We start from the raw sequence: 12,143 nt of genomic DNA on the forward strand, positions 1-12,143 counted from the left end.
CCTCAAACTCAGAAATCTGCCTGCCTCTGCCTCCCAAGTGCTGGGATTAAAGAGTGCACCTCCACTGCCCAGCAGCAGGGGACTATTTTTAAAATGGAGAACTAGGCAAAGGTTAAAAATAGAGCTATGTAATAGGTGAACATAGATGAAAGACTCTATTAGGCAAACAAACTTTAAAGATGCATGGCAGAATAAATGGTATGCTTTTAGAAACATATTTCCGAGAACTTTCATACCCATGGAGTATCTAAAAGGTTACAAAGATAAGAGAGTAAGGTTTCCTGGAGGCCGACAGAGGGAGGGGGGTGCTGAAGGACAGAAGCATAATTTGCTTATCTTAACATAACACCTTTTGAATGGTTTTAGCTATTCCATTTAATATTACATATAGTATCTTTTTAAAAAAAAAAAATTCTAGGGTGATAAAGAACCTCTAATGACTTAAACTTATGTTCCAATCAATTATTAGAAAAAGCCTCCAGAGGGCTAGTCCCTGTGTCCTGGGCAAGCCTGCCACACAGTTCCAGGAAAAGTTTTCATATTTGTTACTCAGCAAATTTCATGTTATGCCTCAGCAATTACAGTCCTGCTCAAACGTAAATACAGCAATTCAAGGCAGGAGAGATCAGTCCTATTTAATCTGATTCTGCCTTACCAACATCATCTACTCCCATCAAGTTCTACCTCTTTCAGCTCCGAAGAAGTCATACAAGCCCTCTAGTGTACTGATCTACACTAGTATTCAAATTAAAACAGCACATTAGAGCACAAATGCATAATAAAAGAATTCTAGACAGAAGGAAATAGAGCCTAAATCCCAATGCCTGAAAAACAAGTGTATTTACTATTATTTTCTTCACAGAAATTCTATAGGAAGCCATACAAATTTGAGTATGATCGGGCAGCATAAAGCCAAATATACACACACTGTACACACAGCCAAAACCTTGGAATATTTTCCCTAAAACAAATCTCTTTTACATGAACAAAAACATCTGCATTCTCCATTAAAATACAACTGACCTAATCTGAATTTACCCAAATGAGCTAATTTATTTGTGTATGTCTAATTATGAACATATTAATTTAAGTATCTATTGGATATATACTATATGTCATTCTTTGTTTTGGTTTGTTTTTTTTTTTTTTTTTGAGACAGGGTTCTTCTATGTAACCTTGGCTGTCCTGGACTTGCTTTGTAGACCAGGCTGGCCTTGAACTCACAGCTAGCCTCTGCCTCCGAGAGCTGGAATTAAGGGTGTGGACCACCATGCCTAGCTCATCACATACTCTTAAGGCAAAAGCAGTTTTTTAAAAATTCCTGTTGGGATGAATTTTACATTTTAGTGGGGGGGGGGAGATAAATACAGTGCCACTTCTTGGAGAAAAACGCAAAGTAAAACAATGTACAGTTTCAAAAGAGACCAGGATTCCAATTTTTTATAAAGCCCATCAGAAAGAACTTGCCAGAAAAGTGACATTTTAACCAGTTCCAGAGGGTGTGAACCAAACAGATACTCTGCATTTTAGACAAGCAGATAAGCTGTAATTACAATTATAAAGTAAGGACGTGCTGTGGGTGTTCGGGAAAAACAGGAGGGTCAGTGATACTGGGATAGAGGACAAAGAAATGCCAAGTCAGAAGTGAGAACCTTATAGGCTCCATAGGTTTTTGCTTTCATTTAGAGAACAATGTGCTTCAAATGAAGCCAATTAAGTTGTTTCATTCAAGAATTACAATTTTCGTTTTAAAGAGATCACTCCAGCTGCTTTATAAGCATTGACTAGAAAAAAAACCGATATGGGTGGAAGCAAAATAAATGGGTAAGGGGGCCTGTTGCTCTTATCTAGGAGATAATGTGGCTGAGACCAAGACAGTAACTTACAATACAGAAGATAAGAAAAAGTCAGTTTTCAGACACACTCTCAAGTAGAACCCAAAAGACTATGTCCACAGACTGGACATTGTAAGGGTAAGGTCAAGGTCCTGAGCAACTGTAAAATTCATAGGCAGCTACTCAAGACTATAGACTGAAATCATGACCACCAAAACAGGGAGACTACGAGCGAAGAGCTGTACTGTTCTTTGCACATTTGAGAAAGCTTCCTCATGAAGGCATGTACTCTGAAGAGAACCCGCATTTACCAATTAAATACATCTCATTTAGTTAACCAGTCTCAAGCTGAAGTCATGCATTTTCCTGACTTACTCTAGCCTATCTGAGCACTGCTGAGATAAACATTGCTTTATCCTCTAATGCCACATTTATCAAACAAAAACTGGGTACACTAGCTTCTTGAAACCTAGCAGATTCATATTAATTTCCCTCCTTCCACCCACTGTGATCCTAGATAAAGTATCCGCTGTGTTCTTGTAAACTAAGATCCAGAATATCTGTAAATAAAATAAACAGCTTCTTTAACTGACCAGAGAAAATAATTCTCAGGAGTTTCAGCATTACTCCTTGGTTATTCCCACTCCTGCACTTCCTCCTTTAAGAAGGGAACTTGAGGATGAAGTTCCAGTACAGAAATCAATAATCCGTTCTATAAAAAGAAGCTATGACCTTGATGGTAGGAAATGTCTTAACATTTCAGAATCCGCAAAGACACATGACCTGCCACTCAAAAAGAAGAGGAAAGCAATTAACCAACAGGCACACCTGCTTCTATGACAGTGGCAGCTGCTCACTCACATCCAGTGGGCCCTGTTTCCACCCCAAATCAAAGGGAATGGTTTTCACGCTGGTGATTAGGAATTTCCCTTTTTTAGTAATATCTTCCTCTACAAACAGCTGTAAGACAAGTACTGTAGGTATTTTTAAGCTACATTTGAAACACCCTTTTCAACTGCATCCTGGTTTTCCCCTGGAGATTAGCACTTTCTCCTGATGAATCTCTCATCCTAAAATGTCATTTTCCCTTTCATAAATAATAAAATTTATCTGGGACTGATGGCACATGCCCGTAATCCCAGCAGTCAAGAGGCAAAGGCAGTTAGTTAAGTGGGACCACCAAAACTGGAAAGCCAATCTGGGTTACACAGAGAGTTTCAGGCCAACCTGTAATACAAAACAAGACTCTCAAAACACAAAACGGGCTGGAAAGACAGTCCAGCTCAGTGGTTAAGAGCTTTTACTGCTCTTGCAGAAGACCCAAGCTCAGTTTCTAGTGCGCACAACCAGGTAGTTCACAACTACCTGTGATTCCAGCTTCAGGGAAACCAACATCTGTGGCCTTTGCAGCCACCTGCACTCATGAAGGTGTGTGCACACACAGAAAATTTAAAATACTCATCAGCATCTTTAAAAAAAAAAAAAGCAACAGAATTCACAGTATTATGGTCAATTTTCTTTTCTAAAAAAAAATTATTATTATTTTTGTATTTCTTAATATGAAAAGGCCTAATGGCATAATCCTAACATTGAATGCTGATCTAATTGTTGCCAGTTAATCTTAAAAATTAAACACCTGGACCAGGGAGTGGTGGGGGGCCAGGGGGTGGTGGCACACAAGGGAAGCAAAGGCAGGCGGATCTCTTGAGTTTGAGGCCAGCCTGATCTACCGAGTAAGTTCCAGGACAGCCACAGCTACACAGAGACACCCTGTCTCAAAAATAGATAGATAGATAGATAGATAGATAGATAGATAGATAGATAGATAGATAGAGCAGTTAGATTGATTCTATTCATGCATACTTTTCATTTCATTTGGACTTTGTGTTTAAAACTGTGGTACTCAAATTAGCTGTTTTGCCACAAAATTAAGTCATGACATGTTTTTCTTGTTTTATCTTTCTTTAATCTCACTAGACTAAGTAATTTTCTCGAAAAACAATTTAAATCTTAATCATTTTAACTCAGTTTTCAACTTCACACACACTTATTAATCCAAAATCTGCTTACTGAACTGACTGTTTCATTTACAGAACACTTGGGAGCTTAGGGTATTGATCTATGGGAGAGTCCTTTCCAGTGCGCTCAGAGCCTAGGGTTCAATCCCCAAAACTAAAAGTCTACACCAAACCAACCAACCAACCCTCCAAAACCCCAACTTTCAACTGCGGTAGTTTTAATAAAGCAAATTCAGAAGCAGAACCCCAAAGGACACCTGGCTTCTGCTTGTCAACACCACTTTGATGTTTCTTAGGCTGCATCAGGACAGTTGAAGTGACTGCAGCAGCTGCAAGTTCCCTGAGGTTGCAAACAGACATTTGGAAAAGGTTATTTGAATCACCTTTCAAAATAACCCACAGCACAGGAGCAGCATGCAAAGCAAAAACCCGAAGGCCCTTTTTAGTGCCTATAATACAGTGTTTCAGAACTTCCCAGCTATACACAGGACACCTGAACACTTTCCTTTCTCAGGCTGTCAAATACACTCACAAAACCACACTTTGTCCAGTGTCCACCCCTAAGAGGGGGAGAGAGGGATGTTCTCTATGTTCAGGATACCAAATAAGACGTTTGGTATCCAAACCCATCTTCTCAGCATGAAAGTCCTTTATTTGAGCCCCAGAAAACATTCTGCTGTTAGGGCATTTTTGTCTACATTTCAATGAAAACTGGCTAAGTTACACTTGACCTCCTCTATCTTGTTTTTATGAATCACATTTCATAGTCATAGTGTCTGTAGATCTCTTAAATATACTATCTTATCAGTAACTGTCCAATAATGGCATGAAGTTTATTTTCACTAAACACAAAAATATTCCCAATCAGAAAAAAAATCTCACAATGAAAATAAACGGTGTATATTATGTATGAATGTGAAGTAAACTGGTGAAGTCATTGATGTTATTTATGCCAAGAGTCTTCTGTTGCCACTAGCTTAGTCTGACATGGGCTCTAATTTAAGAACATAAATCGAATCTTTCTTGTCTTCTTCTTCCAAATGCTTCCTCCATTTGTAATACCCCACCACCTCTGCATGACACTAAAATGCAACACACCAATCTGTAACAAAGCATCTGTGCACACCATACACACCCTGTTTAGATCAAGCTCTTGAAAAAGTCAATGTGGGCAAAGATACTTGATGGGAATTAAGCTTTCATGTTAACACTACATATTTTAGAAAAAGTGTGAAAAGAAAGGAAGAGGATCAAGACTTCAAAAGAAAGCCAAGAAAAATGGCTCCGCAAGTAAAGGTGCCCACTGCCAAGCATAAAGACAGGGATCCACAGAATACAACTGAGAGGCAACTCCCATTAAACTGTTCTCTGACCGACACATACAAGTGTACATAGGTACACATACACACACGTATGTAATAAAAACTAAAAATTTCTAAGGAAAAATGTGAAACTGACAGGAACGAGAAGAACTTAACAGGAATAGTAAAGGACATGATAATGAGACTTTCGGAAGATTAGCCTTTGGCTAACCAGATTAACACTTGACCATATGGAAATTTTCAGTTCAAACTGCACTAAAGAGTCTCAGAAATTCCAAAGTGGAGTAGTGGTCTTATGAAGAGAGCAAATACTGTCAAACTGGGGTTGCCTCCTCCTCCTCTAAAACACACACACACAGAAAAAAAACCTCCACAATGAAAATATGCGCTATACTCATTAACCCCACTTGATCACTGAATTGGTTTTCCCCCAGACACAGAAAGTAGTTTAACTAAAGATCCCATCTCACTAGAAATGCAAAACAGAACAGAGCTTAGCCAGGCTCGGTGGAACATGAATTCCTGGTCTCAGAAACTGTCACAGTTTGGGTCCTGGGCCATATAGCAAGATCTTGCCAAAACACAGTCAGGGCTAAGGATACAGCTTACCTTCCATAACCAAGGCTCTGGGTCAGCTTCCCACGGACCTCAGAAGACACACACACACGTAAATGCACATAAATGTGACTCACACTTCAAGTGCTTGCTTCTCATTATCTACATAATTTAAACCAATCGCCAAACAAAACCTTGCTTGTTAACCACACATGTGAAGCAGAGAATCATGTCACTAAAATCTATTGTTCCTCTATCACATCCTTCTCAATCTGCTGACAAACCCTGCTGATGACTCACATCCTTCTGAACTAACCAGCCAGGACTGTTCCTGTATGATAGGCTTTTCACCATAATGGAAAGTAGAAAACTCAGCTCATCCTACTACTAACACTATATATCAAACATGTACATGAATTAAATACACAAATATAATGATAGTACAACCTAGTACAAGCTTTCTATAAAACAGCGAGGGAGGAAAAAAGATTTTCAAATCTTACCTAAAACTGTAAGACAACTAACCAGAAGCAGATCTCATTTTGAATTGTCAAACGATACATTACTTAGAGCCAACATTTTTTACCACTGCAGAAAAAAAAATATAATTTATCAGAACTGCTAAAATAAATATCAAGGGTGAATTTTACGCCAAAAGAATTAACATTCTCTGGGAAGAATGAAATTTCAATCCAAAAATACTATGAAAGAATTAAACACCTCTTTTCTAGAGGAGACAGCTCTGATGTTCAAGTGCATTGTTTCAGATCAGACTCAACTAGCAAAGAAAGGTGCACATTACAGCCTCATCCTTAAATTCTCTTAAATAAATTCCTTAAATAAACTTAGAAGAGACTAAAGAATGGTCTGAGACATGGCTTCACTGTAGCCCAGCGTAACCTCAAAGCTCAAAGTGACCTTGAATTTACATTCTCAGCCTCTACATTAAAAATTACATTTCTAAACCATGAGGTGGTGTTGCACGCCTTTAATCCCAACACTCAGGAGGCAGAGACAGGAGGAGTTCCAGGACAGCCAGGGCTGTCCTGTTAAGTTTCTAGACTGAACCTAATTGTAAAAAAAAAAAAAAAAAAAAGCACACAAACAAGAAACAAATCACAAAACTTTAGCTGTAACAGGTCTACATTTCAAAATGATTTTTCTCAGAAAGATTTTTCTTCATAAATCTACAATGATTGAAAATATAAGAGCCTAAGAGCTGGGCACAAGTGGCAAACACCTGTAATCCCAATACTCAGGGAGGCAAAGGCAGGCAGATCGATGAATTCGTGGCCAGCATGGTCCATAAAGCAAGTCCAGGATAGCCAACAAGGTACAGAGAAACTCTGTCTCAAAAAGAAAGAAAGAAAGAAAGAGGGGGGGAGGGAGGGAGGGGGGAGGGAGGGAGTGCAGGGGCCCAGGTGTGATGGTGAACACCTTCAACTCCAGGACTGGAAAGGCAGTGAGTGGCCAGTGGATCTCTAGAACAGCCAGTCAGAGTTAAAGACCCTGTCTCAGAAAGAAAAAGGAAGAAAGGAAGGATGGAGGAAGAAGAGGGGGCGAGGCTGGAAGGTGAGGGAACAGAGAGAATATGGTGCAGGTCACTCTATCCCGCAAGCCCTGCTAACTTCCTGAGGGTTCTCGGAAAGCACACAGAGCCTACAGTTCCAAGCAGCTTTTCTAAATGGAGGGGCAGGGAAAATGACAGCTATAACAATGGCCCAGACCGCCATAACTCCAAGGGGCACATTTAACACCCACTTCAGCTCTGCACCATCAAGACCTAAAAGACAGTACAAGAAGTCAAGTGAAGCAGAAAATGTGATTCATGTATAACCATGTAGTTCGTGAAGATACCAGACATCTGCGTATAATAGTTTTGAGGTTGAACATGGGGTGGAGAAGACTCTTCCTTTATTCAAAAGATAAAACTCAAACCACCATTTCCCAAATTATCAGGAGCATCCACTGCTTCAACAAGGATTTAATGCTTTAATTCCAAAAGGAAAACAATTTTTTTCCTCCCCATGTGCTTACTGTCATCTCAGCCTAGAGCCCAAAACTTGAAATTCAACATTTAATCTATAAACCAATTCTCTTACTTGTAAAGATGAAAGAATATCACTATGGGATTAAATTTATTATGTGATGAGTCAACAGTTTGTTTTTTACATTTATTTTGCCCGTGGGTGTATATGTGTATTTGTGTGGGCCACAAAGCACAGATGAGGAGTCAGAAAACAACCTACAGTTGGTTTTCTCCTTCTATCATGCAAGCTCCAAGGATGAAACTCAGGTTGTTAACTGGTAAGCACCTTTACCTGATGAACTATCACCTGGATGGATATAAAGGTGATGGTTTGTGATGAGACTCAAAAAGGCCTCTAAAGAAGGAAATGCTAGGTGGATATTATGGTGCACGCTGTAATCCCAGCATTCCAGGAGGCAGAGGCAGGCGGATCTCTGTGAGCTGGAGACCAGCCTGGTCTACAAGAGTCCAGGTCATCCATGGCTACAGAGAAACCCTCTCTGGGGGGAGGGAGGAATACTGTAACCAAGTTAGCTGAAGTTTAACATATTTTACAAGCACCCAAACCACATCCCTTCTACTACCCTCCTTACTGAAGTGACTCAACCTACCACATTAAACTCTGTCCAGATTTCTACTCCTTATTTAACAATTCCCAACTTCTACCTCTGCATAACTTAGGTTTTGCTCTAACAAGTTTTGATCTCCAGAGTGAATGTCGGAAAGCTGTGTGGTTCACCTGAAGCTTTCCGTATCAATGTTTTCTCCAGAGGCTTTACTGATCTCCAACCCCTAATCCCAATAAAAGGTTGAAGTGTATGTAAATCCCTACTGAATTTCAACATTGTGTCAAAACTGTAGTGAAAGGGCTCAGGGTTCAGCTCCTTAGTAGAGTGACAGAAGGCCCTGGATTCAATCTGGGGTGAGGTGAGGAAGGGATCCCGGGTGCACCTAACACACACAGAAACCAAATATTACAACTCAATTTGCTCACAGTTTCCAGCAAGTATATAGTTACATATATGGGACTTTGACTTTGAAAAACATGTGCAGAAGCATTCAGTTACTCTTCCTTCTCTAGTGCCACCAAAGTTCAGTGATGTTGTAAATGGTTTCTGCCTATAAACTTGGTTCAATCAAATTAAATATTACTTGACTGACTCATGGAGGGAGTGGTCTGACTTCTGTTCTGAGTCAAAAAATATCCAGTTCAGCAGTTCTGAACTATTTTCTACTGGTAAAGGTGTTCTGAAATGCCAGCTTTTTCTAGCTACTAAGTGTAACAAACTGCTGTCTTGGTAATACCTTTGCATCTGGAGTTCAACTTATAATTAACAGCACTTTCAAGTGAATTCTTACATGTGATTTGCAATTTCTTGACTTAATTATCTGCACACCCCAAGAGAAAAACTTTCACAAAGTGGCAACTTCAGTTCACTCCTCAGCTCCAATAAATGCTCCCTTATAACACACACAGAATACCCAAACATCAAAGTCTGCTACATTTCCTTCATCAGACTTCCCTCCCAGACATATCCCAGGTGCCTCATAAAAAAATGTCTCAAAGCACACACCCTGGGGCCCCAAGACAATTTCAAGGCAGGATCTTCTCCCACATAAAAGCCTAGCTTAGCGCACCCACAAAGCCTCAAGTCAGCATCTCCTACAACAATCCTCTTGCCTCAAAGACACTTGTCTTCTCCATTAGTTTCCACAGCTCTCGTGAGTGCAAACTGCTAGATCACTGTAAGAAGGAGGAATTTCAAAGTCAGACATGCTACTGAGAGAATGGTTTGGGAAAAATCAGGTGCTTTAGATTACCTTAATTTTTAATCCAATTCTTACTATTTGTGTGACCTGGAACAAGTTGGTGAATAAAGTACCTGCTGCTGTGTATCTTTTCATCTCACTATGAAGTCCAGGGAGCACATCACCAAATCCCTAAGTGCCTGGCAAACAGAAGTGTCTCAAACACATGCCAAAAAAAAAAAACCAAAAAAAGCCAAAAAGGATAGCCTCCACCTCTATTGTGGCTGTGAGAATTAAATGAGAATTAAAAAAACACCTGTAGCATAGTGGCACTTATTACCAATTACTCCCACCTCCCAGTGAATGACAATGCTACTCAAGCATAGTATGCTACTTGCTGAGAAAAAGGACACTAAGAATCTAAGCCACTAATTTCTACCTAAGCTTAGTTGGTCATGCCTGCCATCCCAGCACTTGGGATGCAAAAGTGCTACCCACAACGCCAGGCCAGCACGGGCTGCATAAGTTCCAGGAAGGCTGCAGAAAACTGTTCACGTTTAACAAAAATTTATCAGGTGTTACATATATGTAAAATTTCTAACTTCAAGTAACATGTTGATCTTTGTTTGTAATTCTACACCCACTAACAAAAAAACCTTTTAACCTTTCCTTATTCTGAACGTTTTTTTTAGTAGTAGTAGTAGCACTGCGGATTAAACCTAGGACTTCTCTTTACAAGTAAGTAAGTGCTCTACCACTATTTTCAAGACCCCCTTTTACTATTTTGAGATAAGGGCTCACAAAGTTTCAAAAACTGCCCTTAAAATCTTCCATCCTCTGGCCTGACCTCCAAGCAGCTCAGATTACAGACCTGTGCCACCAGGCTCAGTTTTGCTTATTTCCAATTACTTTCTATGACTACATCATTAAATAGAAAATATGAATCAATAACTCTTCATCTTGATTCAGCCTACTTCTACACGTATAATTTTAACACTTGAAAAACCGAGGCAGGAGAATCAGAGTTCAAAGCCAACCTGTTACAAAGAGTTTGGGACCATACCGAACTACAGTTCCTAACTGGAATTTCTAAAAATAGTAAAATAAAACAAAAGAAATACTTCTTCAACCTCAGAAAGAAAAAGCCATTAACAATTATTTCGGATCATTCAACCCGAAACTAAAAATGTCAGGCTCAGAAAACAAAGCCCTGATAATTTGAGTTCTCCTATAGTCTTAGTTTCCTTTTGCACATTAACAAGGCTTAACTTCTCTCACTTCCTGTCTGAAACTACCCAGTAACACAGAGCGCGGAAACAAGTAAATACCATATACCAATCCAGTAATAGCGACTCCAAACTGAAGCATTTCTGAATGCCTACAATAACGCTAGATTAGTCACTTTATAATCCGTGACAAATCCAAGGACAGAAACTCTACTATGGCACTTCCTTATCGATATTTATACTACGACTGTGTCTTGGGGGCTTTCCTGCAGAAGGACAAGAGAAGAGTCACAGCTAAAAGACACTGCGGTTTAGCTCATTAAATAACCTTGACCTGAACACTAAGCATTCACCTACCAAAAAAAAAAAAGTTTACGCTTCCGAATACTTTACCGGCAAAAACTCAGGATCCTGGGCAAGAATCGAGCTCTGGGGAATGGGGGGTGGGGAGGACGGCCAAGGCATCTCTGGAAATTCGTAAATTTACAGACGGTTTTCCGAAAGGGGAGAGAAGCGCCAGGGATCAGCTTCAGGTTGGGGGGGTGTGGGGTGGGGGACTCAGCCCCCTTTCCCTTACTTGACCGTAAACTCACGGATCCCACGCTCCCTCCCGAGTCAGGAGCCCCGGACGCGAAGGTTCACCATCCACACAAAGACCGAGGGGGCCTCCAGGATGCCTGCGCTCACGCGCCGGACAAACGCAGGCGCACCCCTGCACACCTCCCCGTCCGCCACGCTCCTCCGCCACCCCACTCGCCCTCGCCGCCCCTTCGCCCCCACAAGGACACACGCCGCCCGCACACGCACCCTCTCCCGCATTCTTCCACGCTCGCTCGTTCGCTCCCCCACCTCGAGCCCCGCTCCCCGCCCCTGGCCCGGCCCGGCCCTCCTTCCGGGGACGTGTCTCGGGCCTGCTCTAATGGCAGCGGCGCCTCCCGCCCTCCCCTAGCCGAGGCCCGGGCGCCGCGCGGGGCCGCCCGGGAGGGGCGCACTCACGCTGGCGAGCTGAGGACTGGGCATTGAAGGCCGGCGGAGGCGGGAGCGAGGAGGCGCCTCTCTCCTCAGTCACCTCGGCGGCGGCGGCGGCGGCGGGAGCGGCGGCGGCGGCGGCGACGACTCCCCCCCAGCCTCGGCGCGCGACACCCGGCCCGGCCCGGCGGCGGCGGCGGCGGCGGCGCGTGTCCACGAGTCCGTCTTGCTGCCGCTGCTGCTGCTGCTGCTGCTGCCGCCGCGGCCGCCGCTGCGTCCCCCCGCTGCCGCCGCTGCCCCCGCTACCGCCGGTGCCTGCTGGCGTCGCCTCGCGCCGTGCCCGGCCGCCGCTGCCGCTACAGCCGCTCCCGGACGGACGACGGTTACAGCCTGGCCGATCGCGCCGCCGCCACCACCGCTGCGCGCGCAGCCGGACCAGC

The 12,143-nt window shown here is 42.4% G+C and overlaps 1 protein-coding gene across 2 annotated transcripts in view; it reads right to left on the bottom strand.

Moving 5' to 3' along the window:
- Ptp4a2 (protein tyrosine phosphatase 4A2) overlaps positions 1–11,878 on the bottom strand; it is a 31,432-nt gene extending 19,554 nt beyond the window's left edge. Inside the window, exon 1 of one of the 2 annotated variants that reach the window (XM_021636735.2) lies at positions 11,731–11,878. The gene's annotated coding sequence lies outside the window, so the exon portion shown is untranslated. Of the gene's footprint in view, positions 1–11,541; positions 11,566–11,730 lie in introns of those variants that run through there. The other variant, XM_021636746.2, reaches the window with a different exon arrangement.
- Positions 11,879–12,143: the final 265 nt, after the last annotated feature.

The sequence above is a fragment of the Meriones unguiculatus genome, chromosome 3 (genome assembly GCF_030254825.1).
Source record: "Meriones unguiculatus strain TT.TT164.6M chromosome 3, Bangor_MerUng_6.1, whole genome shotgun sequence".
NCBI classification, from domain to species: domain Eukaryota; kingdom Metazoa; phylum Chordata; class Mammalia; order Rodentia; family Muridae; genus Meriones; species Meriones unguiculatus.